Here is a 13,710-nt window from a genome sequence, read left to right as displayed (position 1 = left end):
AAGTTTGTTAGAAATTGAACAAAATTAAAAAGCAACTCGGGTTTAGTAATTAAAAATAATGAGAAATGAGTCTATACTCAAAGAACAAATAGGGGACTAAATAAAATTTTCATTTTCAAACCTTTAAAATAGGTAAAGTTTTGTAAGAGTAATATAAATTTTAACTACGAACCAAAAATGGTAGCTTGAAATGTTTAGAAATTGTACGAAATGAAAAGTAACTTCGATATCATAAATACAAAGTACGCTAAGAGAGTCCAAACTTGACTAACAAAAGAGCTATGATGAACTTCCTAGGGATAAGAGTTGAAGTCAGGTCAACAAGGATGTCAAAGATAGAGTTTTTATAAGTTATCGGCGTTAAACTTAAAGGAGGAGCACGACGAAGTGAGGAAGTTGAATAAACGGTAACGCTTGTGAACAAGGAAGAAGGGAAACTAGACAACAAGAAAACGCCAGACACTCAAATCCCAAATAACAACATTAACCTAAGCGGTTCCGAAAACTTCCTAACCACAAAACTCATAACAACATCACTCCTAAGGATTTCCTCATAACACTTACGTTACTTCATCCTAAGCTATTCCCTGAAATAACGTACTCCACTATAAGTGTGATTTCACCACTCCTAATCCTCAAACATCTACAAACAACCTCCACGAGATCAAGGTCAAAGCTTCTAACAAAGCTATAATCATATCCAACCAGTGTCAACCATGGGTTTCTCAAAATGGTAAAATCCTCAATCAAGGATCTTAATTCCAAGCTCTAAATTCCCATAAAAGGTTCCTCAAATATTCCACAAGGTTCTCATCTCAAAACAAGGTAGTAACATGCCAATCCAAAGTCTCCTTTCATGAAAGTCCACTCTACTACACTCTTTTGAGAAAGATGCATAATCACCCATGTTTGAAAAATCAATAGGATCTCGAGTCCTTCTATCCTTTTACTTATTACGGATCCCCAAAAGCATAACTATACTCAACTACATCATCCCATCATCTCTAGTACTCAATACAACCTCAAAGTTTCTAAAACCATAGGGTTAACAAAGACTTCTTAGTACTAAGTCTCTCTCAACTCAAGAACTCTCAAAAGTCAACTAAAATCAAATCACATCACCAATCCATTATGGTCATCAGCATCCCAAAGTATTTTCTTTCAAATTCGATGTCCTGGAACTTTACTTACCATCGAGTTCTCAAGAAACAAGGTCTTAGTTGTAACAACACTTTACCACCTCGTATTTCCTCATTCTAATACCATAAATTGAAACTATGTTCTTAACAATTGGCATCAACCATACCATTATCTCTTCTAGCTTCCGAAGCAAGCACTAAGACTTTCCAAAAATGTACCTTAGTCTCACTCTCATATTATACCTCAAGTAGTAATCAAGATCACTCATTTAGACCAACTAATAATCCGACAAAAAGCATTTCTCATATGGTAACATCTACATTATCGAACTCTCATGTCCAAAGTGATTACGAAAGCCAATCGTAAACTCAACTTACTTACTCACTCAATCTTACATCTTCGATTTCACCATTCAACTCCCCCAATTTTAAGTCAAGCACTAGGCACTAGTATCCCAAAACACGTCTCACTACACTTCCCAAGCCTTTACAATCTCAAACATAAATAACAAAGCCAAGTTCTATAACCTTAGTAACATATGCAACTCACACTTTACAACACAAAAAATTCCACTGATCAACCACACTCACTTCGTGTCAAGCAACTAAGCATAAGAAACATTCAGGTATGTCTGGACACACTACCTAAGTCTTTCTAACATCACAACCTCTGAAAACCAGGGTTATAGGTCAGCCACAAACAAACTCCATAAAGCCAAATTATCCAAACAAGGTTAATATCCCACAAGAGAAGGAGAAATATCTACAAGGCGTTAAGGGAAGATATGCAAGGAACAAATGACAAGTTGGGAGGGCACAAGAATCACCTCCAAGGAAAGAGAAAAGAGAGTTTAGAAAGGAAGGAGAAGCATCACGGGATAAAAGTAAGGTAAGGTACACAACGAATGAGAAATATCTACGAGGAAGTAAAAGCATTCTTCAAAGGTTGAACAAATCTTCAATTCCCAGCAATAGGCACCAAATCTTGATCTTCACATAGGTAAGCTCACGGTCATTGATCCAAGGGTACAAAAATAATTGACAACCAACAAACATGTTAGAACTTAACAAAGAGCAAGGACACTACAAACTACCACCTTAGGTCCTTAAGTCTACTCATCTCTCATTCGTTATTCAAGGTCAAGTTAAAATTTAAATTTGGGTACACGTGTGTGCGTCGGGAGCAACATAGGCTCTGATACCAACTGTGAACCCCCCGCAATAACTGTAAGATAAATACAATAATAAAATGCGGAATTTTAGGAAATTTTTGAAACTTTTAAAAATCTAAAGCGCGCGTTCATTAAAATCCAAAACACAAATAAAGGTTGCGGAAATAAAGATTTAATTATACAAACGTGATAGTCAAGGTAAGGGAAAATATATCCCTCGAATGACGATACAATAAAAGGTGAGTTTAAGCAGTCCTAATAAACCGACTACAAGGCCAAAGTGCTCGCTAGCTCACACATGTCTTCACCCCATAAATGCACCAACTAGTACCTGTCATTGATGTAAACATGAATGCCACTGTCAGTGGGGAGTAACTCAAGGTTCTCCCAGCCACAAATTGTCAAAATGAACATAACAAAGAACTAAAACAGGTAAATCATATAAGATACTTGTAAACGATATGAATATCAAGATTATATGCAAACATGGCAATTAAATGAGATGGAACAAGATAGATAACATCGGCATAATAAAGATTCAACTAATTATGTGAGACAATTAAATAAGGGTTCAACCAATGCAAATTACAAAAATGGAAACTGTAGCCATTACTTGGAAAACCACTTAGCAAACATTTCACGGGACGTAGCTACTAATGTCACATTCATACTTATGGCTTGCATCTCACCATAAGAACAGATGGGAACATCAATCCCCACGGTCATATCGCAACTAGAGGGCATATAGCTCACCTCTAGTATCCGATAGGACCAGGACTCTCACAACCAAACAATACAAGGCACAACTCTTACCCTGAAAGACATATACAAAGTATAGACTCAAACAAGACAACCAACCCAAACTTCAACCTCTTGGTAGGACGGCGATCATAATACGGTCCTAGTCTAAACCTGGATCCAGACTCTCGGGATGGACGTCACTCGATTCGACAAACGATATACTAATCGTATCCAAGTCTCAAAACATGGCACACATATCCGTAACCAAAGGTCGAGTAACCTCACATCGGAAACATGGCACACATATCCGTAACCAAAGGTCCGATGAAAGGCGGAAGGCACACATATCCATAACCAAAGGTCCGAAAGGGGTGGAAGGGTATTCTAATCCGGAAACATGGCACACATATCCATAACCAAAGGTCCGAAAGAGGAAATAAGGAATGTCAAGTAGTCACACAATGTAAAACGTCACTCTTGGGTCACAAATAAGAGGAAAAACAATTATACAAACATAACATAAACAAATCATGTGGAGCATATTTAAAATGAATATTTCATACTTGTATGATATTAATAAACATTCCACTTTATAAATTAACATGCCGGTTAAAGAAAATATAACAAGCAATAATGAATAATTTACGTCACATGAAATTTACGGAATAAATTGTGACGAACCCCACATGACTCATTTATGAACCCAACAAACAAGTTATAAAAACCCAAGACTTGAAGTCACAATAAATCCATCAAGTTAATCATGCAAAGTCCAACCATGTAATCATGTGAAGCCCAACATTTAAAACATAATAAGCCCAAAAGAAGGAAGTATGTAAATCCCCCATATAAATTATAGTGAACCCAATCTATAGAATATAGTGAGCCCAACAAACAAAACCAAATGAGCCAAACTTTTAATGTCAAATGAGCCCAATTGAAATAATATGTAAACGAACGATATTAACGAATTACGTTATAAAAAAATATGAGACGGAAATTAAACAATTTGAATGAACCAAACTTAGCGCCAAAAGCACCCATTTTGGAAGCAAAGTTCAGACGGAAATATAATTAGATAACGGAATTCCACAATTATAAATTGTGAGAGGAAAATATGGAAATGAACGATGTTTAATGAAATACGTTATATAAAGCATGAGACGGAATTTAATTATTTTAAATACACGAACTTTGCGCCAAGGAACCCTTAAATATGACTCAAGGACCATTTGGGCAGCCAAAATCACGATCCAACCAACAGCCTTACACGGCCTCACAACCAACCCCATACACAGCTCAAAAACAGCCAAAAACGGTCCATGCAACCACCCATTTCACGGCTGTCAAACAGCCCGTGTACAGCCCCAAAAAAAACAGTCGCATAAACCGTGTTACCCAAACCATCGAGACAAATTTGAGACGTATTTTATATATATGAACGAGATGTAAATAACACGATAATCCCATATATACAAATGACCAAATTTCAATCCAAATGTACTCAGTTTTGCTGACCCGAACTAGACCGTTACAACCTCCCACAGACCACTCAAAACCGCCTGATAGCTGTGTTTTCCCGACTCGAAATTCAACATCAAAACAGCCTAAAGTGGCCACGAGAGGCCCTCACACGACCATCATTCACCCCACCTTAACCTCCACCCCAAAAACAGCACAAGTGCACTCTATCTCACGCCTAAGGCCACCCCGAAACCGAGTCGTTTTAAGACGACAAACCGAATACGAATTAGCCGGACCCTTTCCCGGTTAAGACACCATTTTCAGACGAAAATAAAGCTAAACCTCATAAAGAATGAGACTTTACTGCAACTAGACATTCTACACACGAACTTAGCACATAAAAAAACATAACAACAAGAGATTTCGACATTTGTCGAGCAACCTATCATCGTTACCTTAGTTCCTCGAATTTCCGAGTGGAAATGTCTAAAATAGCACGAGCTTCCCTCCGGGTCTTCAAGCTTGCCACTAGGAGTAAGAAAACGGTTTATACGAGTCATGAAACCGAGTTGTCTTAAGACGGCATTTTCGAAAACTCAATCAAAACTGAAACTTTCTTACCTTGAAAGAAGGAGGAAGAAAAGAGGAAGGTAATGGTACAAAAATTTTGAAATTTGGTTGAGAAATGGAGGAGGGATCTCGGGTTAGAAGGCGGCGGAAATGGAGGTTTATGGTGTTTGTTGTATGATGTTGTTGTTGTTGTTGCATTGTTTCGAAAGAAAAGAAGAAGAGGACGGGTGAGTATGCAGGGGTGTGGGGGAGGGTGATCAACAAAAACAATAATATTAGTAATAATAATAATATATCTAATAATACATAATAATGAAAGAATTATAATAATACGTAATAATATATAAAAGTAGAGTGTGGGGTGAGTAGGTGGTATGTGTTGTCGACATATAGTTGGTCCGAGTTTAGATAAGATTCCAAAATGAAATGCGACGGTCTACGCTAGTCGGTAACATAAGACGGAAACATTATTATTATTATCACCTATTATTAATATCTGACTAAAATATTTATATTCTTATATAAACAAGCTCATAAAAATGTAGCCTTTATAAAAATTATGTTTAAAACGAAATTAATTAAATTAAATAATTTAAAACATAAAATAAAGTAATTGAACGGTTAAATAAATTATTAATGTCAACATAAGAAATTCGCGGGTGTTACAATGTGGCCATCTCGTTCTTTTGATTTAAAGATTATGTCGTCGATGTACACCTCCACTTCCTTACGCATCATGTCGTGTAGAAGAGTATTGGCGGTTCCCTGATAGGTTGCTCCGGCATTAATTAGGCCGAAGGGCATGACAGTATAGCAATATGTGCCCCACTATGTAGTGAATGCAGTTTTGTGCATGTCCTCCTTAGCCATTTTGATTTGGTTCTATCCGGCGTAACCGTCCATGAATGATAAAAGGGAGTTCTCGGCGGTATTGTCTACCAAGATGTCGACGTGCGGTAAGGGAAGTCGTCCTTTGGACTGGCCCTGTTCAGGTCTCTGAAGTTAACACAAACCCGAATTCTCCCATCCTTTTTGGGTACGGGGACTATATTAGCCACCTAGTCAGAATACTTGGAAACTTTGATGAATCCGCCTTTGAATTGCTTGTCAACCTCTTCCTTGATTTTCAATGCCCATTCAGGACGCATGCGGCGCAGCTTTTGCTTCACAGGTTTGGCTCCGGGCTTAATGGGCATCATGTGCTCTGCGATCTCCTTGTCAATCCCAGGCATGTCTTTGTAGGACCATGTGAATACGTCCTTGTATTCGAGCAAGAGGTCGATGAATTGTTGTCTTTCCCAGGGGTCAAGGGTGGTCCCTATCTTAAGTTCTTGAGGTGCTTGGTCAGTCCCTACGTTAATAGGTTCGGTTTCCTCCATGATGGGAGTTTTAAGTTCCCGTTTGTCGAGTTCTTTGGCTAAATGAGGTGGGTAGTCACTTTAGTCAAATTCCTCATGTTCGTTCAGAATTGCATTGCAGTTAAAATGAGACGAGTTCTAAGCAAACTTAGCATTCATTAAGTCAATCTGAGTGAAAAGTTCGGACAGGACAGACATCTTATGGGGAGTCAGAGGCGACGCTGTAGAGGAGGTGGCCCATGGGACAAGCTTTAGGTTGCTACCTTCTGTGGGAGTAGGGGTGACAAAAGTTGACTCAACTTCTGTGACAGCCCCGAGATTGTGATAAAATAGTGGGAAAGGGACTTTGACAGGGGTGTTGGGGATGTTGGGACCTAAGACAGACTCTAACTCTGACTTGTCATCAAACTCGGACTCAGACTCATCTCCACTTCCCTCCTTGAATATGGGGCCTTCTGCGGTTGTGATCTTGAGAATGTGGCCTTGACGATCATTCCATTTGAAAGTCTTCCTCTAGCCTTGGATCATTTTCTCTGGGTTAGCATCAGAGATCAAGGCAGTAAGGTTGAATTGGTTATCCTTGAGGGCGATAGCTATGATATCCTCGTGGTTGAGGTGCTTGATGTTGTCTTCTCCGAAGAGGAGGCATACAGCCTGTCCGTCTAGGTAAGGGGTCGACTCAGACTTGATTGGTGTAGCATTGGTGTTGTTGTCAGGGATGAAGTAGTAGTCTTGAAAGACTTTTATACCTAGATGTTTGACCTTTGATATGGGATCGTAAATTGGCTCGGAAAAACCATTGTAGAGTTCAGATTCTCCTTCGAGGACGAAATATCCGTTGAGGGTCAGGTGTTATGGGCGGAGGATAACTCCTTGCTTCTTGCGCTTCCTTACGAGGAGGCCCATCTCTCGGATGTCTTCATCAGATGGCTCATAATCTAGCCTGAAAGGGATGTTGGGGACCTTGGCCTGTTTCAGGGGAGGCAAGGCATTTTTCAGCTGGTTGAGTGATATGCCCGGGAAGTACCCCTTTCGCATCAAGATACGGTTGATCGTGAGGTTTGAGAACGGGTCAAATCGGAGGATGCTAGGTCGGCGGTTAGGGCATTCACGGCTTAGAACCCCCATATTTCGTTGTTGATTTCCTCAGTGACCTAAGAGGCTATCCCCTTTTCTATGACAGCTTTGATTGGGGATGCAGGAATGGTGATAGTCTTTCCGTTAAAGGGGACCCTAATCTTCTGGTGAAGGGTACAAGTGACAGCTTTGTTAGCGTGGATCCAAGGGCGTCCTAGGAGCATGTTAAATAATGCGTTGATGTCGACTACTTGGAAACTAGTTTGTCTCTCCAAGGGGCCTGTTGAGATGGTTAGTGTAATGAGACATGCGACCTTGCGACGACTGCCATCGTATGCGCGAACCCCTTAATTGGTTGGGATGAGGTCAGCTTCCTTAATCCCCAGGTTGTGAGCAGTTTTAAGAGGAATGATATTCACGGCAGATCCGTCATCCACCAAGACCATGGGCACATTCTTCTTTAGGCATTGCACGGTGATGTTTAGGGCCAGGTTTTGGTTGGCTCCAAAGGGAGGGATATCCTCGTCGGAGAATATGATAGGGTTATTTAGATCAGGAACATCCCTAGTTATGTGGGCTACCACTTCTTCAGGTGAGGAGGTGGAAGGCACTGTTAATTTTCCCAAGGCTTGAAGTAAAGCCTGCCGGTGTTCAAAGGTTGTGGCGATTATCTGCCAGATGGATATTTCCACTCTGGCCTTTTGGAGTTGCTTGAGGATTGAATTCTCCTGAACCCTTGGTTTGTTATCTACGTCTGGGACGATTTGGTTGTTGATCGCTGACGTATCGTTTGTTTTATGATTTGGGTTTTGGTAGGAGCGCCCGGACCGGGTAAGGTGATCAATTTCCTTGGATTGTTTTCCTTTTCCCTCGGAGGGTAATTTTTGTGTGGGTAAATTTTGTGAGGAAGATTTTTGTGAAAGTGGTTGTTGTGAGTTATGTTGGAGGGTACACGCGAGAATGGTTGCGGAGGCTGTCCACCTTGAAGTTGGGAGTTTTGGGTATTTGGTGGACCCTCTTTTGGATACGTCATGGGTGTTGGTGGGTTAAATATTTGTCGGTAGTAAGCATCTTCAAGCCGGGTGATCCTTTAAGAGAGACTAGCAGTAGTTCTCTCGATTTGCTGAAACATGGCAAGCATGCAGGTGGCGCTAAACATGAACATGCCGTCCGCGGCGTCATTTCCCAAAGCATTGAATTCGTCCTCAATAGGTAAGATATGGTGTGAGCAATCCAGAGTTGGTCCATCATATGAAATGGCGTGTATCTCCAAGGGGTTGGTTTTGTTGTTTGGCTTTGATGGTGGAGGTAGGGGTAGCTCTCCCTTCTCAATCATGTCTTGGATGGCGTGCTTTAGCTTGAAGCAAGTTTCGGTATCATGGCCTTTGCCTTGGTGATATTGGCAATAGACGTTTGGGTTCCAAAAACGAGTTTTCTTTGCTTTAGGCGGGTCGGGAGTAGGCCCGATTAGTCGCAATTTTCCTTGTTCCATGAGCCTCTTCAGGGCGCTGGCATATGTTGACCCTAAATTGGTAAATGTCCTTTAGGGACATTCGGCTTTCTTTGCAGTTGGTTCTAGGAGGTTGACCTCGTCGATTTTGTTGGTTTGACCATAGGGATGGGATCCGGTTAATGTAGATCCTTGATAGCCTCTACCCGTGGTTTTGGCTAAGACGCCCTTGCGTAGGTCATCCTCAATACGGGTCCCAAGGATTTGCAGATCCTGGAAGGTTTTGATATTTTGGTACCTTAGAAGATTGGTATAAACTGCGCAGAGGTTGTTGACGAATTTCTTTACCAGGGTTGACTCGCTCGGTTTGCTTACCAATTGGGTGATCACTCTTCTCCAGCGAGTTAGGAATTCGGTGAATCCCTCCTTGTCATTTTGGTTTAGGACCTCAAGGGTGCAGGTATTGGCCTGAATTTCGACGTTATTGGTGTATTGCTTAGCAAACTCAACGGCAACTTTGTCCCAAGTGGTAATGCTCTTGGGGTCAAGGGAATAGTACCATTGACGGGGAATGTGTTCCAGAGATGACGGGAAGATCCGGGTAAAGAGTTCTTATTTGACTCCCTTGATCGACATATAATCCTTGAAGGCACAGATATGGTTGAGTGGGTCCTCCACTTCTTTGAACTTGGGTACATCGGTTAAGGTGAAGTTGTCAGGTAGTTGATCCCCGACGGACTCGAACCTTCGGTTGTTTTCAAGGTGGATGTTATTGATGCGTGCCTTTTTGTGGACAACGCCCGCAGGAGCTGCGTCCGCGGGATCCACAGGGGCATTATCGACTCGAGGTTCCTTCGAATCGAATTAAGACAAATTAGAGTCGCCACCAAGTTTTATGGGAACTTGGAACCGTTCAAGTCAACTTTACACCTTTCATCGAAAAGTATAAAGCCAATCGACTACGAGTGATTAAAGATAAAGACTTGTACCCGATATCACTCGATTTGAATGACTCTCGTTATCCAATGGTATTTAGACGGATCCACAAACCATAGATCTTGACTAAGGGGTGAGGGTACGTGTTAGGAAGCCTATAAGGACACCTAACCCCGCCCGTCAATAACGGCCTCTACTAAGTCAAGTATCGGATTTCAAATAAGGTCGTAGCTACTACGATATATGATATGCAATCGTTTTAAAACCCTAACATGTGACAACAATTTCTATGTCGTTTAATGCATGAATACTAATTTCGTCAAAGTTGTTTTAGCATGTTGGTTGATATGAAATAAAAGATGCGCAAACACGGTTTAGGAGGAATGGGGGAGCCATTGGGATCTATCCTATTACAACCTGGGCATTTCATGCCGACACAACGAGAATAAATTAATACTCGATCTAATTATAACAACTATCGAAATTACTTTGACTTAGATTGAAATAAAGACTATATACATGATAAAAATTACAATACAAACTAGCAAAATACAACTTGAACTATTACAACTTAACAAATGAATCAAAAGTAAACAAAAAGCCTAAAACTAAGTTAGATTGATTAATGATGTTAGCCGAATTATTAGTTAATAAAGAAATTAGATTAGAATTAAAGTAATTAAATTAAAATAAATAAATACTACGGCTTGAAATAAATTAGGTACAACTTATTAATTAAATTGAACCAAACTTATTAAAATTATTCACCAATCCATATTTATTAAAATAGGATTAATGAACAATTAAATAAACAAAATAAGAAAATAAATTAAAACTGGCATACCCGTGCAGTGCACGGTTTTTGTAGAAAAAGAAAGTTAGTTACGTTTTAAATTCAAAATAAGTAAAATAAATTACGAAAAGATTCACTAAATTAAAAATACAGATTTTGAACCATAAAAATAATAAAAACAATTTTTTAAACATTAAAAATAAATAAAACAAATTAAAGGTTAATTACTTACAACTTGAATTAAATAATTACGAACTAGGTTAAATGCAATTATAATTTGTCGACGAGTGCAAATGGAAAGGTGTTAAGTACGCACTTCCATGCTAGCGAGAAAATTAGTGAAAGGGAAGATGAATTCAATTAAAAATTAGAAGGTTGCAAATTTCATTTACAATAATGTTATTTTAATCCTACGATGCGTAATGAATTAACGAACTAAACTGAGGCGTTAATTTAGTCTAAGGAATTATGTAATGGAGGCCTACTATTATGATGAATGAAAAGTTCGAAGTTAAAACAGTGATACAAACGACATACTACGTCAATTAGATCGATTTAATTTTGTCCGATTCCAAATACGAGGATATGTAAATGAGAAGGGGATACGACCGACCAATCTGGTGGATTTCTTTCCCAACTCAAGTCAACGCGGGTATTCGGAATGGCACTTTAACTCATACTCATACTATACTAATGTTTCATAGTTAACGATGTTTTTTTTTTACAGCGGTAAAGAAAGGTATACCTACATAAAGTTCGGGCAAACAACGCCCATATTACACATGCAAGTAACCATCACTACGAGACAAATATTAAAAACTAGCAAAAGACCATGTCGGATAGAAACATCAAGTTGGTGGAGTACGAAAAAGTGGACGCAAGTCTCCTTACCGACGTTATGCGAGTAGCTAACATCCCCTGAAAGCCTCTGATGCATGTGAGATGCGGAGTGACGAGGGCGTGGTGCACTTACGCCACAAGAGCGTAGAAAGAGATGGTGGATGAGAGGCAAAAGGCTGCATCCGATGGAGCATGGGATCCTACACCAAGGAAAACAAACTCTACAGTAACACGAATGACGGATCAACATACCCAGCACGTACACAAACCACATCAAAGGATTCCCTTCGACCAGTTTTCTGTCCATAATTGCTTTAAAGCGCCGTCTAGCGACAGATCCAACCCGAACCAGACACTGATCTTCATAACACCAATTTATTATACCTAGAAGCTCCCCAAGGATAAAGGGACAGGACACCCTAATCATCCATGAAGAGACATCGATAGCAATAACCAACACCCCGTGGAAGAGACAGGGAACCCTAATCATCCTTGAAAGTGCGGCTAGACTTATTTGAAAACACGATAAACAGGAAATAACCATCAAACAGAAATGGAAACCACCACATCTTTACCAACCACGAACACATCCACTTCCGACTCCACTCTACCCAACATATCTCAACTAAAAAGTGCCCCGACCCTTAGAACTCACACCACCCAAGAAAAGGATGGACACCAGCAAAGGAATGACACAGTAAAAACTGGCCACCAAGAAAACCAGCAAAGGACACCCATTTCACCAAGCGAAACCTCCCAGGACCACTGCCTTACATGCAAAACCACCTACACAGCCACCCAGAACAAAGGTCCGATTGGTGGGGGAAATGGGGGGATCACCAATCGGTCCCAAAACTGACCCGAAAAAATATTGACGACAAAAAACAAAGGACCGAATGATGGGGGAAATGGGGGGATCACCAATCGGTCCCAAACAAACCCAAAGAGCTATGCTCAATAGAAACCCAAGGACTAAAAACCGATTGGTGAGGGAAATTGGGGGATCACCAACCGGTCCCTAACCGACCCATAAAGCAAAAACCAAGAACTGACACAACAAACGGTTCAAATTTCACATGCATCTCGGGTCGCTTTTCATTTTACAATCTCTGCCAATTGAATTGTCATATGATGAATGAGATAGGCATGAGATTTAATGATGATTGTATATACCACTTGACTAGAAACTTGTCTTGCTTAATTGGGACAAGTAAAGCCAACAGACCTGAGACTTACCACGGAAGGGGAGGAAGAGGATCACCCCTGAGGTGCATGTAAGGTTTCAGGGACAGGACGAGGATCGAAGGGACATGAGCCCCATGGTCGAGACGGCAACCACGAACAGCCCAAACAAACAAAGGAATCCGTCACAAATCAAAGGGGGTGAGAACCAAAAAAGATTCATAGAAGGGGGGAGATGTGGGAGATCGCCGGATAAGGGCCATAGGATGACCCCATCACCGGCGATCGGATAGGAGAAGAGGAGGGAGCGTGTGGTTGATGGTGGCGGCGGTGCAAGGAAGCTAGGGTTTTGTTGTTTTTTAGAGAGAGGGGGGAGGAGGCGTTTTTTTAGAGAGTAATCTTGATAATGAAATAGTTACATATAAGTTATAGTTAACGATGTTAGACGATGTATAATATATAAAATAAGCGATAAAAAAAACAAATCAAAAACGAAATAAAAAGGGAAAGAAGGAGGATTGATGCACCCTCAACCTACATGTATCGTTGACAACGTCAATCGTAGATTTTATCTCGAGGGGCCGTCGTCGACGTAGACAATTGAAATTGAATTTTGAACTCACGAAATAACACGTTCAAAAGGCAGACTTGAGCAGCGATTTTCAATCACTCGCCACGACTTCGTTTCTCAACAATTTTTCAATCCGAAAGATGTTTTGGAAAGTAGAAAGACTGAATTTTCTGAATATGGAAATAAACCAGATGTTTTAAGAGAATTTGAGCATAAGAATCAAGGCCAAAGACCACGACAGAAACTCGAAAACAAGATTTGTGTCCCTGTTTTCAAGCGGCTGTCATGGCTTTAGTTTAGGGTTTTTTGGACGATTTCTTTCTTTGATATTCTAGGTAGTTGGTCTCTGTTACTAAAGGAGTGCTAATGGTTGAGTTAGGAGTGTATTTATAGGGGGTTAAAGTAGGGTTTAAGAGA

Source organism: Silene latifolia, chromosome Y, assembly GCF_048544455.1.
Source record: "Silene latifolia isolate original U9 population chromosome Y, ASM4854445v1, whole genome shotgun sequence".
In the NCBI taxonomy this organism is placed as follows: Eukaryota; Viridiplantae; Streptophyta; class Magnoliopsida; order Caryophyllales; family Caryophyllaceae; genus Silene; species Silene latifolia.
Note: the sequence above shows the minus strand (reverse complement) of the source record.